This window comes from Lissotriton helveticus, assembly GCF_964261635.1.
Source record: "Lissotriton helveticus chromosome 1_1 unlocalized genomic scaffold, aLisHel1.1 SUPER_1_unloc_6, whole genome shotgun sequence".
Classification (NCBI taxonomy): Eukaryota; Metazoa; Chordata; class Amphibia; order Caudata; family Salamandridae; genus Lissotriton; species Lissotriton helveticus.
Window position 1 is genome coordinate 624,011 of NW_027611703.1, and position 13,740 is coordinate 637,750.

A 13,740-nucleotide genomic window follows, 5' to 3' on the forward strand; every position below is an offset into this window, starting at 1 on the left:
CTGTTGGTTCTGAACTGAACCTTGTCCAATACTGACCTTAACTTCCGAAGAATGGTCTTGTAAGTAGATGGTGCTTATACGTATGTTGAATGTTTGCTTCACCCTATAGGTTATCATTGCAAAGTCTGGAAATTGTACTAATTGTTCACTTTTTATATTGAACAGTATTTCTATTGCAAAACATATTTACGTAAGATGAAATTCTGTGGTTCCGCAAAATAAATCTAACCAAGTGTCATTTCATAAATTGATTTATTCATTGAGTGTGTGCCATTTATTGCCACTGTGTGTACAACAGTGTATGCCATTTATTGTGTCATTTATTGCCACTGTGTCTACAACACATGCTTAACACTCCCCTCAGATACTTCTAACTGCTCTCCCACTGGACTCTGCACACTATACCTCTTTTTGGTATACTATATTGAGAGCCGTCTTTCTACGCTCAAGTACTCACACACACTCAGACACAGACAGACAGACACTGACACACACTCTCTCTCATACACATTCTCACACATACCCACCCTAACTCACATCAGAAACCTATATTTAACTTCTAAAGGACATCTACAACTAGGACCATTAGTAATAGGTTCATGCAGAATTCAAAAGATCCTACTAGTAAGCATATCTGTGCCTAGGATCACTTTTAGAACCTCTATCGCAGTTTTTTTCTGCGGCCTTTTGTGGAGAAGATGCCCACCTATTTGAAAGATACTAAAGATGTCCTTACCCTGGTGAGTGATCTCAGTTTCGATATTGAAGAGGATTACATTGTTTCCTTCGATGTGGAGTCATTCTATACGTGCATTCCACAAGATGAAACTCTCACTGCCGTTGAGGCCCTTCTGCTGGATAATCCTCCAAACTCTACTACGCTGGTCTCCTTCATTATCAACTGTGCCAGATTAGCTATGAAAGAACATTTCTTCCAATTTGAAGAACAACTGTTCCTCCAGGTGTATGGTACTTCAAAGGGGAGCATTTTTGCTCCCAGCCTGGCCAATTTGTATGTTCATTTGTTTGAGCAGGAACACATCTTCAGTATAAATAATCCATACAGAGACCACATACGTGTGTGGAAAAGGTATATTGACAATGTCTTTATAGTCTGGCGCAGCACATACACATGTCTCATTGAGTTCAAAACTTGGTTAAACAACTGCTTACCTTTCTTGGATGTCTTGATTTCACCCTGGGAGGGAGGTCTGAGTACTGAACTTTATAAAAAGCTCATGGTCAGAAACTTCCTCTTGATGTATGATAGTCTTCATCCTCAAGCATTGCGTGATAATCTTCATTTGGACAGCTTTTGCGTTTAAGGAGGAATTGTTCGTCCCCGTATAAATATCAGGAACATGCTTCCCAGCTAACAAAACAACTGCAGGAGAGACAGTATCCGAAGAAGTTAGTGAAGAAGTCCTCTAAACAGGCTTTAAATAACAATCGAGAAGCTTTATTGGAACCTAGTACTCCCAAAGAAAAAACCGATAGGTTGACATGTGTCCATACTTTCTGCAAATGTGCCCTGCCCCAGCACAGTCTGTATGTGTGTTTGTGTGTATGTGATGCGAGAGTGTGTTTGTATGGGTGTGTCTGTGTGCATACCCAGAGGCGCATACTGCACTAGTGCACGTGCCTCTCCTTTTATTTAAAAGGATTCCCAGCTCAAGGCGCACAACCGCACACACATAACCACACTCAACCACACACACACTCACAAACAACCCCACACACAACCCCACACACAACACCACACACAGCCACACACAACCACAACCACACAGCCACACACAACCACTTACACACACACAACCACAACTGCAACCAAACACACAACCACACACATACAGCCACACACAGACACAACCACACACAAACAACCACACACAAACAACCACACACAACCACACACACACACACAACCACACACTCACAACCACACACAACCACACACACACAATTACCCACAACCACACACACAACTACACACAACCACACACACAACCACAACTACACATACAACCACACATACAACCACACATACAACCACACACACAACCACACACACAACCACACCGTCAGTTTACACTTTCACCAAGCACAGATACCATCAGTCGTCAGTGCACGCTTTTACCGGGCACAAACACAACCAGCCGTCAGTGCACGTTTTTACCTGGCCCAAACACCACCAGCCATCAGTGCATGCTTTTACCGGGCCCAAACACCACCGGCCGTCAGTGCATGCTTTCACCAGGCACACACACACACACCACCAGCTGTCAGTGCACGCTTTCATCAGACACACACCACCAGCTGTCAGTGCACTCTTTCGCCAGGCACACACACACACACACCCCACAAGCCGTCAGTGCACGCTTTCACCAGGCACACGCCACCAGCCGTCAGTGCACGCTTTCACCAGGCACACAAACCTCCAGCCGTCAGTGCACGCTTTTACAAGGCGCACACACCACCAGCCGGCAGTGCACACTTCTACCAGGCACACACACCACCAGCATCAGTGCACACATCAATTGTTATCACATCCACAATTACCTATTGTAGCAATCGCAGTATGGCGCACTTAACTTTTAAACATATTCATCTAAAGCGCAGCATGCCACCATTGCTACAAAAATAAATACACATTTTTTTGGCCTACAATTTATAGACTTTTGTTGCAGATGGTGTTGCAATATTTAGCAATGCCAATAGCTCAAACTTAATTAACCCGAGACCTATTGCATGGTAAATGCTTGTTCTTCTTTTTTACCGTGTTAGTCTCCCTCTTTCAAGTATAGCTCCTTATACACTTGCTTTTTAAGGTGACTGTTACATTTGGTACATCCCCTTGTGATAAAAAGACATGATTCTCACAAATTGTTTACCACCACTTTTTTTTTAGAGCAGTGCCCCTTTTCTGAGCGGTTGCCAGGTAGAGGTGCGGTAACTTACCTAGTAATTACGGGTGAGTCAATTCCTTTGTTCTTTCTCTTTTTCATGTGTGAAACACAACTGTACATCTATTATACCCATGATCATGACATTAACAATGTTGTTTGTTTGGTTATAGGTATTTTTCTTTATGAAACAGGCACACTAAGACAAAAATTTCTTTGTCCCTCTATCCTTTTACGTTCTCACACTCACTTTCACTTTTGGTCGCAGCAGCATCACAGGTTCTGAAGAAAGCCTAGCCTCCTCTTAGACAGAATGGCTAAAACATGTTGACCAACTAGTTCTCCTTCACCATCGCGGTTTGTAATTTATACTGCTGGTGCACTGCTTTTTTAATCCTGGCCAAGAACGCCTCACAATAAAGGCTTTTTTAGCGTTTTTTGAGCCAGTTTTAATTGCACTTCCTCACAATTGTATTATTTTGCGCTGCACCCTCATTCACACCACTAGCTCTTCATTTGTAGATTTAGTATATCCAACTCCATTAACAAAACATCCCTGAGCTCCTAATTTTCAGAAAGGGGGTTGTAGCCCCCAGAGGAACTAGGTTTTTCCTCTGGGAGGAGAATCTCAAATGATGAAGCATGTCACCCTTGGGTGAGTGAGGGAAAAAAAGGGAAATGCCCAAAAGTTAGGGCTGTTGGGCTTAGTCACTAGTTCTGTTTCACCTTGTTTATCTTTTCTTACTGGATGAATTAGCTGGTAGTGGTTTTTCCACACTTTTCAAATAATGTTGTAGATCTCAGGATTTCTTGTTGTTGTCAGTTCTCCCGATGACAGGAAAGAAAAAATACAAATGAATAAATAAAATGCTTTAGGAGGCTAAGCATTCTTAAATTAAGAAATTAAAGAAAGATAAACCAGAAAGAGAGAAACAGAAAAAGCAATAGGAGTAAAATAAAGATAATAAAAACAAGAGAAATAGAAAGTACTAAAGAAACCAGGCTCCCATATTTATATTCAGTGGTGCTAGTAATGCGGCGGCCAGGATATCCGTCATGTGTGTGTCTGAGTAACCCGGCCAGCAAACTCTAAATCAGGCTTTTGACACTTTGCAATGTTGCTGCTGCTAACTATGGACCATTACGTCCTCAGAAGTCAGGGGCAAGAGACACCTGGTCGCCTGTAACACACTTTTTAGGTCTCGCTGAGCTAGCGCATGTGCTGTTCGGAGAGACATTTAGTAGGTGAGTTTTCAAAGTGCTACTGGTTGGCCACACGCTTGCGTTCACACGAGCCTTCACGCGCGCAGCCGCCATCTGTCTCCTCCGTCACAGGTCATTAAGTTGCTTATTTCTATTTCCCGTGCTTTCCCCTCTGCCTCCGTCCGATCACTTTCACTTACCTTTGAATCCAAATGTAAATTACCATGGTGTGCAAAATTTTTCGAGTTGCATCAAAATAGTCTTATTATTATTAGTCTTATGAATAAACTTATTGGTCTCAAACTTTGTAATCTTTTCCGTGCATGACCACTAATTTACTCTGCTCGTCAATGCCTACCAACTATACAAATTGCTATCGGCCTAATTGAATTGCTCCCAACACGCAACTTGCGTGGATTACAGTACGCACACACAAGACCCTTTTAGTATGTGATCATTCAAGACACACTTCCTCGCCCGAGCAAACCATATAATTGAAACATCTCCCACATACTCTCCTGCCAAAAGATGACTGCTGCCAGCTCTAACACTTGCTTCCATTAAGATTATTGAAATTCGCTTCATATTTGGACGACTCACACAAATCTTGCTCTGAGGTGCTCACAGTGACATTCGTTCTTTCAAATGAGGAAGGGTATGCCTCTTTGTACAACCCTGAGTATTTCCCAGTTCCTTCAAGCTGACTTTTCATCACATCTAGGTGAAAGTCACATCTTTCCTTTCCGTTACGTCTGGGTATATTTATTTTATTTTTGGGTTTGGATATTTCCTTTCTGCGCATTTTCAGCCTATATACCTTTCAGATTGGTGACCCTTAGACTGCCTTGGGTGACTTTTTTGTTGTTGTACAGATATCACACAGAGGCCCCTTTGCAAAGGATAATGTTGTGAAGGAAACATTCTGCAGTTATATTTGGAATCAGAATACATTTTAACGTGTGAGTTAAAGTAAAATAACTTAAACATGCACATGCACCTGTCAGCGTTAAAACAATACTATAGGGTTGGACTCTGTCTCTCATAAATGAGTGTCGTTTCAGGAAAGAAAAGTAGACACAAATCTCTGATGCAAAACCAGCCGTGATGGAGGGGAGGCAGAGGCACTGATGCAAAACCAGGCGTAGGGTGGGGCAGGGCACTAAGGCAAAACCAGGCGGGGGTTGGGTGTGGGGGGACTGATGCAAAACCATGCCGGGGGAGTGTGGGGTGGGACACTGATGCGACAAGGCGTGAGGTGGAGGGGCAATAATGCAAAACCAGGCTTGGGGGAAGGGGGTACAAAAATGCATATTACGGCGCTGCCTCATAACACCGGAATGGCTGAGGTTGAATTAGAATACAGCTGCCTTGCTCTGGCTGCTGCTTTGCATCTCTCTGGCAAACACTGCGTTCCCATCTCATCATCGCTTAAATGAACTGCAACAATTTACCACGATCAGCACCACACACAGCCCTTTGAATTCATCACTACACACACACCTAGTAGCTGCACGCCGGATCCAGGCCCTTCATGCTTCCACCGTGTCTAAAGACACAAGTGCGGTTTGGCCCGGCTGGCAGTAAGCGAGTATCACTCAATAAGCTAGGATAGGAAACATAAGATGAGTTCAATGTGGATCACATGCATGACACACACACACACACTGCATTTAAAGAGATCCATTTTTACATACTAATGGGTTGGTTTGTTTACATTCCATTCTCCAGACGTGGCTTGCGTGCGACTGCAATGCAGGTGAAAAGCAAAATGCCCAAGGACAGCAGAGGTATTATGCGAAACAGGAAATAACAGCAACTTTTAAAAACAAATTGGGAAAATTGAACAATCAGAGCTCTTGCTTTCATAAAAATACATAACCTGCAAGTGCCCTGACTCTAGCCGTGATCCTTGAAACATGTCTATCGGGTGCATTTTTTTAACACATTGAATAAAAGGCTAGCCACTGCATTTTGTCAGCAGTCAGTATTTTGCAAGATTCTTAGGAGGTCTGCAGTCGGAAAAGAGGTGCAGCCTGATCATCTAACCCGCCCCTCCAAGATAGGAAGGTAAGATCGGAACAGTGAGGGCAGCACACGTCTGCTTTCAGGCTGACTCCATCGTCGTTGAGTCACAAACACTGGCATAGGGAGAAGTAACAACACACATGCAGGTGAAGGGGGGGGGTCACAAGTTGCTATACGCATGTAGTTTAGGCGCCGGTATCGGGCACTAAACAATAATTTAACCAAATCTGCAAACCTCACTCGCTCAACACACCATCCTCGAATACAACACCTAGGGCTAGCAATACCACCCAATGTCACGTGACTGGAGCTTGCATGTGGAGCCTCTTTGGACCCTGCACCATAGAAAACATGCAGAAGCTCACGCGTGACGCCTTTTAACAGCACCGTGTGATGGATTCAAGGGGCGCCCCGCGGATGGCGGAGGTGCCAGTAAAGGCACCGTGCGGCGCTTTCTTTCCTCTCGTGAATCTGAGCACCTTCTCGCACACCCCACCTCCCCCCTCGCATATCTGACAAACTATGGACTTCCTGTTTTTGTTGCGAGTATAATCGTAGGGAGTAAAATTGTCCAAAATGGTTCTTATATAAACGTCTTTGTAGGTCATTTACACAAATTGAGATCTCAAATTTCTTGAGTTCTTGCATGACTAGATGAGCGAATCCTGGATTTGCTTTGCATTCTGGGACACGTAGTCTTGATTTTAATTGTAGGGGAAACAGGACTACAAATCCAAGAATGCTAAAATAAAAATGAGCTATTTTAGCATTGTACTGGAAAACGTGAGATAATGAGTTCCTGTTCCACATCCTCATAAGCCGACTGACTCACTCTACCAGTAAAGAGAGGACCGTGGCCCGCCAGAAATGCCCGTAGCAGAGGAGGTCGAGGCGGCCGTTGGTGTGGCCCCTGAGGAGGCAGCCCCAGCTCTGCCCAAGCCCGCACCTCTGTGGCCAGTCCGATGCATCTTCTTATCTAGGTTCACAGAAGCATTACACAACCAGATGCCCCCTGGCTGACCAAAATAACCGCGATGGCACCCACAGAAACTGCCCCACAGGTGCCATTAGAAAAACAAGTAATGGAAAAGCTACAATCTCGGCTCCCCCACTTCTACACATTGCGTGATCCTGAGAGCACCGCGAGCTCAAAAACAAACTAAATGCCGATTTGTACATGTTATGTAAACAATGGGCGCTATTGTGCCGGAGAACTTCTTTATTCTCTAAAAAAAAGTAATACTATCCACTATCAACATAACTGTATTCTATTTCGCTTATTTTGAAAAGTTCCCGATTTCTGCTTTCCGAAGCTGGCAAGAGAGTAGGCGCTGTCTGTTGGAGTAGAGCGTGTTATGTAAACCTTGTAGTCCGGATGCCCGAGAATCCAGCGTGGCCAACCTCTGTGCATTAACGTAAAAGCTACTACCAGCCAGGGGGCAAAGATAAGAGGAGCCCCGCTACAGTGTCCAGTAGCCGGGGAGAGGCGGCAGCAGCGCTCAGTCCGTCTATCTCCAGTTACAGAGCAGGGCTCGGGCCGGTGCGGGCTGCGCCACTCGCCCGGGCGGTGTCACCAATTGGGAGGGGAGGGGAGCGGCCGTGCAGGGCCTGGCCACAGCGGGATTAACAAGCTTTCAGGAGTTTAAAGGGCCAAAAGCAGCTGGGCGCAGCCACAGAGCGGGAAGTCACTCAGTGCGGTGCGTTTGTACAGTGACTGGAATTACGACCCGCCCGCCCAAGCTTCATGAAAAAAATGGCGGCCGCAAACATCATGAACAAAAAAAAAAGGGAAACACCCATCTCTTCATGACGAGGCACAGGGGGCGGAGCTTAAAAAAAAACACCGGAACGCCCACGAATCTGCTCTGAGAATGATTGCCACATCTCTCTTCCAATGGCTAGCCTCCATTTATGGAGCTAGCCAATGGAAGAAGAGGCGGGTTAAAGCCCCATACTGGAGATCAAAATTTCTCACCTGCGCGACACTGCTTGCGCAGTGAACGCCAGGCTTTGACCTAAAAACACACACTTTGCAATGTGCCAACAAACACGGGCAGAATTTTGGGGATATGTACACGACAGGGCCACAGGGACCACTGTCAGGAATATGCACTTGTATAATTTTGAATAATGATCACTGTAGGACAAAAATGAAACATAGAGCACACAACCAGTAACTACTGGTAAGGTAAGTACCACCTACGCAACCCTTACCACCTTAAGAGAATATTACGCAGGGAACCAGGACCTAACTAGCAACACCTGTACTAGGAGAAAACAACCACCTAAGTATCAGCATACATTTAGGGGTAAAGACATAGGAATATTACACATGATGCATCACAACATTCAGAGGTGTAGGAGAAAAACACATGATGCATAACATACATTCAGCGGTGTTAGAAAGAACAATTGCGCATAAATCACATTAGCCACAACCTGTGGCAGTCCTTAGGCCAACTGGCCTCTCTAGGGCTAGGAAGCCCTGTCTCTCAAAGTCAGGGGGGCCTAAACGTAGCAGCTGCCCACTAAGTGCTGGGCAGCTGTGGAAACAAGGGAGCTCTGAAATAAACAACTGTGCCCCCAAAACGAGGTGTGAGCCACGTGGGCCCTGAACACAGGCTGCTTCGTGGGAGTCCCTCGTGGACTCTGATAACAAGGTCCACGGGGTTGGAATCCCCCCTCTGGGGACTCGTAATCACTGAATGTCACCTGAGCCTTGTAGGCTCTAAAACAAATATGCCCCACACGTTGGAGTCCCACTCGGGGGACTCGAGAACAAATGTGGCCCTAAGATCCTCTCAGGGTGTGCCAAATAAATATGCCGCCACAAGCCTTTCGGGGCTCGTCAACAATGTGCCCCCTGAGCCTCTCTGGGCTCTAGATCAATGGGGCCTTCTTCAGCCACTCGTGGGCTCCAAGCAAACAAATTGCCCCCTGATAGGTGGAGTCCCCCCCTCTGGGGACTCGAGAACAAATGGCGCCTTGAGCCTCTCGTGGGCTTGGAAAACAGATGTGGCACTTTGAGCCTCTCGCGTGGGAGTCCCTCTGGACTCTAGGCACAATGCTCGTGTTAGACCTGGCACCTTGGCGTGAGTTTCCCTTCCACTTTTTGCTGATGTGCCTCAGATGTTTTTGCTGGTGTCCGCTGCTCAGGGCACTGCACCACGGCCAATCCGTGCCGCAGTGCAAGTACTCCCTATGTAAAGTATAACTGTGATTGATATTCCTGATTGGTTCATTGGGTTTACTGTCAGTCCCCAGTAAAGTGCACCAGGAGTGCCAGGGCTTATAAATGCCAATACTGCTAGTGGGCCTGCAGCGCTGGTTGTGCCACCCACAGAAGCAGCCTTTTAAAATGTGTCTAGGGTCTGCCACTGCAGAACCTGCGTGCAGTCGGGTACTGTCATGCTGGCTGGGCAAGTGCACACGCTTGCCAGCCTCTAAACCTTCCCTTAACTTCATATTAGTCACCCCTATGGTAGGCCCAAGGGCAGGGTGCATTGTGAGTGTAAGGTAGGACATGCTCTGATAAGTGTGGCATGTCCTAATAGTGAATTACAGCCAAATTAGTTTTTCACTATTGTAAGGCTACCTGTTCTCTTAGGCCAAGATGGGCTGCTGGAATTATTCCACTCTATAATCCCAGCAGGCTCAGGGAACATGGTAGAAAATAAAGTTTAGTATGCCTGAACTCAGAATAATAAAATACTTCTTTTAGTAAAGTTTATTTTAATATCCTGTGTTTGCAAATGCTACTTTTAGAAAGTTAGCATTTGCTTGCCTAACCATTTCAGCCCGCCTCTGCTAGGATGTGTATCTGACTGTCTGGGTTATGTGAGTGACAGGGCAGGGGGATGACAGGTGGTGAATGCCAGGATGACACCTTGGTGGGAGGTGGGAGTGCCCCTGGACTCTGAATAGGGCTGTGCTCTGCCACCACAATGCTGGCTCCGCCCCCTGGGGAGCGACTGATGACTCAGCCGACACCTGGCCCAGGAAGGGCGAAGCACTGTCAACAAGGTACTCCTGGCTGCCCCTGTCCACACAATGCTGGCTCCACCTCCTGTGTAGCGTCTGATGTGCCTGCCCCTCACACTGAAAGCAGAAACCAGAGTACACCCACAAAGTGCTCAGAGACTGAATGAAGTTATGCAGAGGCCCCCCTGGCCTGTGAGAACAAAGAAAATGCTGTATAAAAGTAGGAGCCCTGCTCCTTGTAAATCAGAATCCTGTTTCCCACAAAGAACCTCTGCCCAACTAGAAGGAGAAGAAGACGCTGGAAGGACTGGCCTGCTGCTTGCCTTGCTGAGGAAGGAGAGGAAAAGACTTGCTGAAAAGACTTTGCTGATTTGTGTTAGAAACTTTCTCCAAGGGCTTGTCTGAGCTTGCCCCCTGCCCTGAGCCACAGAACCATCTGGCTCAACCTGCTCTCTGCTCATCTGCCGGTAAATTGCAAGGACTTCTGCCCCGCCGGAGCCGTGACCTTTGGTGCCCCCAGCCCCTCCTTGAGGCCGTGACCAAACTGTGTTTCCCCGTCCCTGCCGAGGAAGAGCCCCGCTCCGTCGAGCCGCTCTCTCCTGTCTGAGGGAAATAGCCGGGTCACCTCGCCTTGGGAGGCTCGCTGCCGTGACTTTTTGGTGCCCCCTAGCCCCTCCTCGAGGCCGTGATCGAACTGTGTTTCCCCGTCCCCACCGAGGGAGAGCCCCGCTCCGCCGAGCCGCTCTTCTCCCGCTGAGGGAAATCGCTGCATCACCGCCGTCAGAGGCCCGCTGGTGTGCCCCCCCCACGCTCCCGCCTGACGTCCACACCAGACCCAGTGACCAAACTCCTTGAAGCTTCGGGAGCCCCGGACGCCGCCTCGCCCTTCATTAAAAAGCAGCTGTGCGCCCGCACCCGCCTTCACAAAGATTAACCCCAAGGTACGTCTCGTTCACACCTGGCTCGGGGCCCGCAACGTTTTATTTCCCCGTTCGCCATCCGCTCCGTGTAGCCATGAGGAGACTGTACGCCGCGAACTGAAGCATTTCACCCTGTACCCTTCGCATATGAACTGTCTTGCTGAGCGCTGCGTACCTTTCATTGCAAGCCTGTACGCTCCGTGCCCTTCATTTTCAAAGCCGTACGCTTCGCATAGGAACTGCCTGACTGTACGCTCCATAGTGTATTAAGTGAACTGTATGCCGCGTACGGGTGCTCACGCTAGATGCGTGAGCCTTAACAGGGTGTGCCGATTTCTCCCGTTCAGAGCGCCTAGAAGCGCTACGAAGCGCCCAGCTGACCTAAGACTGGCCTAGAGTACCTGGAAACCAAAGAGAACACCTTTTTAAAGGAAGCAGCCATTAAAACAGAGAGAACACTTGCCTATTTACAACCTTGTGGCTAAGAAAAGAGTTATTGATGGTCTTGTGATAAATACTTGGCTCCATATATATTTTTACATAAAGAGAACTTATTTTTATATAACTACAGCCTGGTGTCCATTTGTGGGGGGATTGGTATGTTTACTGTGTGTGTTATTACAAATGCTTAACTAACAACCCCTGGAGAAAAGCCTTGGCTGCTCATGCCACGCACCTAGAGGGTGAGCAAGGGTGATTCTAAGGGGTCATCCTTCGCCCTGACTTAGAGGAGAGGGTCCCTGCTTGTCACAAGTGAATACTTGCACCAACCAGCGTGGGAGCGGGCCGCTGCCAACCGGGGCCGCTCTGCGCATACCACAACTGCCCCCGCTTGACTCGGGGGGCTCGGCCGCCTAAAAAGGCTCTTGAGCTCCTCACGCCTCGTCAAAGTATCGGCCCAGGGAACTGCATCGAGTGGAGGAGCGACCCCGGGGACGCCCGCACTCACCGGCTGTCTGGGAGGCGGCGGCTCCTCGTTTAATTTAATTTAATTTAATTGCGGGTTTATATAGCGCTAGGAATCGACTCCCGGAGGAGTATCTCCACGCTTCGACCGCTGGGGAACCCGTCCTGGCTCACCCTGAGAGATGGTCCCTGATGGGTATCTCTAAGGTGCGACCAAGCATCCCCGGCAGTCTGGGGGGGCCGTTGTGAAGATGAGGCAAGCTGATGCCCAGAGTTGCCGAGTGTGGTTTCTGACTAGAGTAGGCACCAAGGCGAGAATTATCGAGTCCGCTGACCCTGGTCCACGACCCTGCCGCGTCAGGAATCGAACCCTGGTCCCGGGCCGTTCTCTGCTTACGGGTCTGCCGCCTCTAACCAGTGAGCCTCACTTCTCCACAACTCGTGGCGTCAGCTCCTCCTCGCCGGGCTCCTTTGTGTGGTGGCAGGACTCTTTCTGTCCTCGGGAGAGCCCTGCTAGGAGACGGGTTTTGGCGGAGAGCCTCCGAGGCTCCGGACCCCTCTTCACACACATCCCAGTGCGGGGTAGGCTCCCGCCTGGGCTTCCGGTCGTCCTGTTGTCCCGCCCCCGGCCTGCCCGACTTCCGGCCGGGCGGCGGCGGCAATTCTTTCCCCGTGACACGGAGCGAGCTCCCGTCCGGGGGGGTGGGGGCAGCAACAAATGCGGCAATGAGCGGGGTGGGCACCCGTGCCGCTCAGCTCGGCCACAACAAGCTAGGAAGGCCGGATTGGCACCGGCCCTAGCCCTTGAAGCGCTCCCCAGCGCTAGCAGAGCAGAAAAGATAAAGCGCTCCCAGGCGCTATTGAATACAGCGCTCCCAGGCGCTTAGAGAAAAATAAAGCGCTCCCAGGTGCTAAAGGGCAAAGTTCAGGCCCCCAAAGTTCAGCAAGAGTCTCTCAGGGTGTGGGGGGGCAAGGCTGGGCCCAGAGCCAGCTCACAGGGTCCTCCTAGGCAGGGAGGCACTCCCTAGTGGCGGTCCTCCTCGCGCCCAGCAGCAGCCCCCCTCAGCAACAGGATCCAAGAAGAGAACAGCATGTAAGGGGACACAGCCCCTTTTTATACACAGTATTCCTTTGTCTGACTTCAGGGTGAGGGGATAAACCAGTCGCAGCTGGTTTGTGAGCACTCTTGATGTGCTCAGCCCCTCACTCTATTCACTGGCAGGGCTAGGGACATTAGACGCACCACAGGGGGTGGAGCCAGCATTTTGTGAGGAAAGCTCAGCCCTATTCAGGACCCAGGTGCACCCCTCCCTCACATCAGCATGCTAATTTCTCCATTCACCTACGGGGCAGACCCATCCAGACTCCTGGAGCCAGGCTCGCCAGCCAGCTCCAGCCAATCACGTGCCAGCACATTCACTGCGCACGCACACCCATGTCTAGAAGTGGCACTTCCACACTAGACACATTCACGCCGCACACATCATTGCGCAGCATTCAGTCACACGAGTCCGCACATACCAAACTCGAGCTTGCACACCTCACGCATCAGGAACTACCAGGGACACAGACATTCCTAGGCTTTCTTGTTTTCAGTTTCTATTTTTGGTAAATTCTGGAGGTTTTTTTTTCAGAGATTTCAATACCTTCAAAAACAGTTGTTATCAGTGGCTACACATTTTCGCGCCACTGAAAACAAAAGAAAAAGTGTTTTTCCGGTGTTTATGGAACGTTTGCTTTTATTATTGCTTGCTTTCTGCACTGATAGAACATGGTATATAGACAGTGTATGTATAGTG

General features: G+C 48.6%; 2 protein-coding genes across 6 annotated transcripts in view; one reads left to right on the top strand and one right to left on the bottom strand.

Annotated features, from left to right (window-relative positions):
- LOC144806274 (uncharacterized) overlaps window positions 1-13,740 on the bottom strand; it is a 192,652-nt gene that overhangs the window by 122,758 nt on the left and 56,154 nt on the right.
- LOC144806292 (uncharacterized) overlaps window positions 1-13,740 on the top strand; it is a 70,610-nt gene that overhangs the window by 39,310 nt on the left and 17,560 nt on the right. For 4 of the 5 annotated variants that reach the window (XM_078672685.1, XM_078672688.1, XM_078672684.1 and 1 more), the window contains exon 3: window positions 2,912-2,974. The exons of the other annotated variant lie outside the window; for it this stretch is intronic. The gene's annotated coding sequence lies outside the window, so the exon portion shown is untranslated. The remainder of the gene's footprint in view (window positions 1-2,911; window positions 2,975-13,740) is intronic. 5 annotated transcript variants of the gene reach the window in all.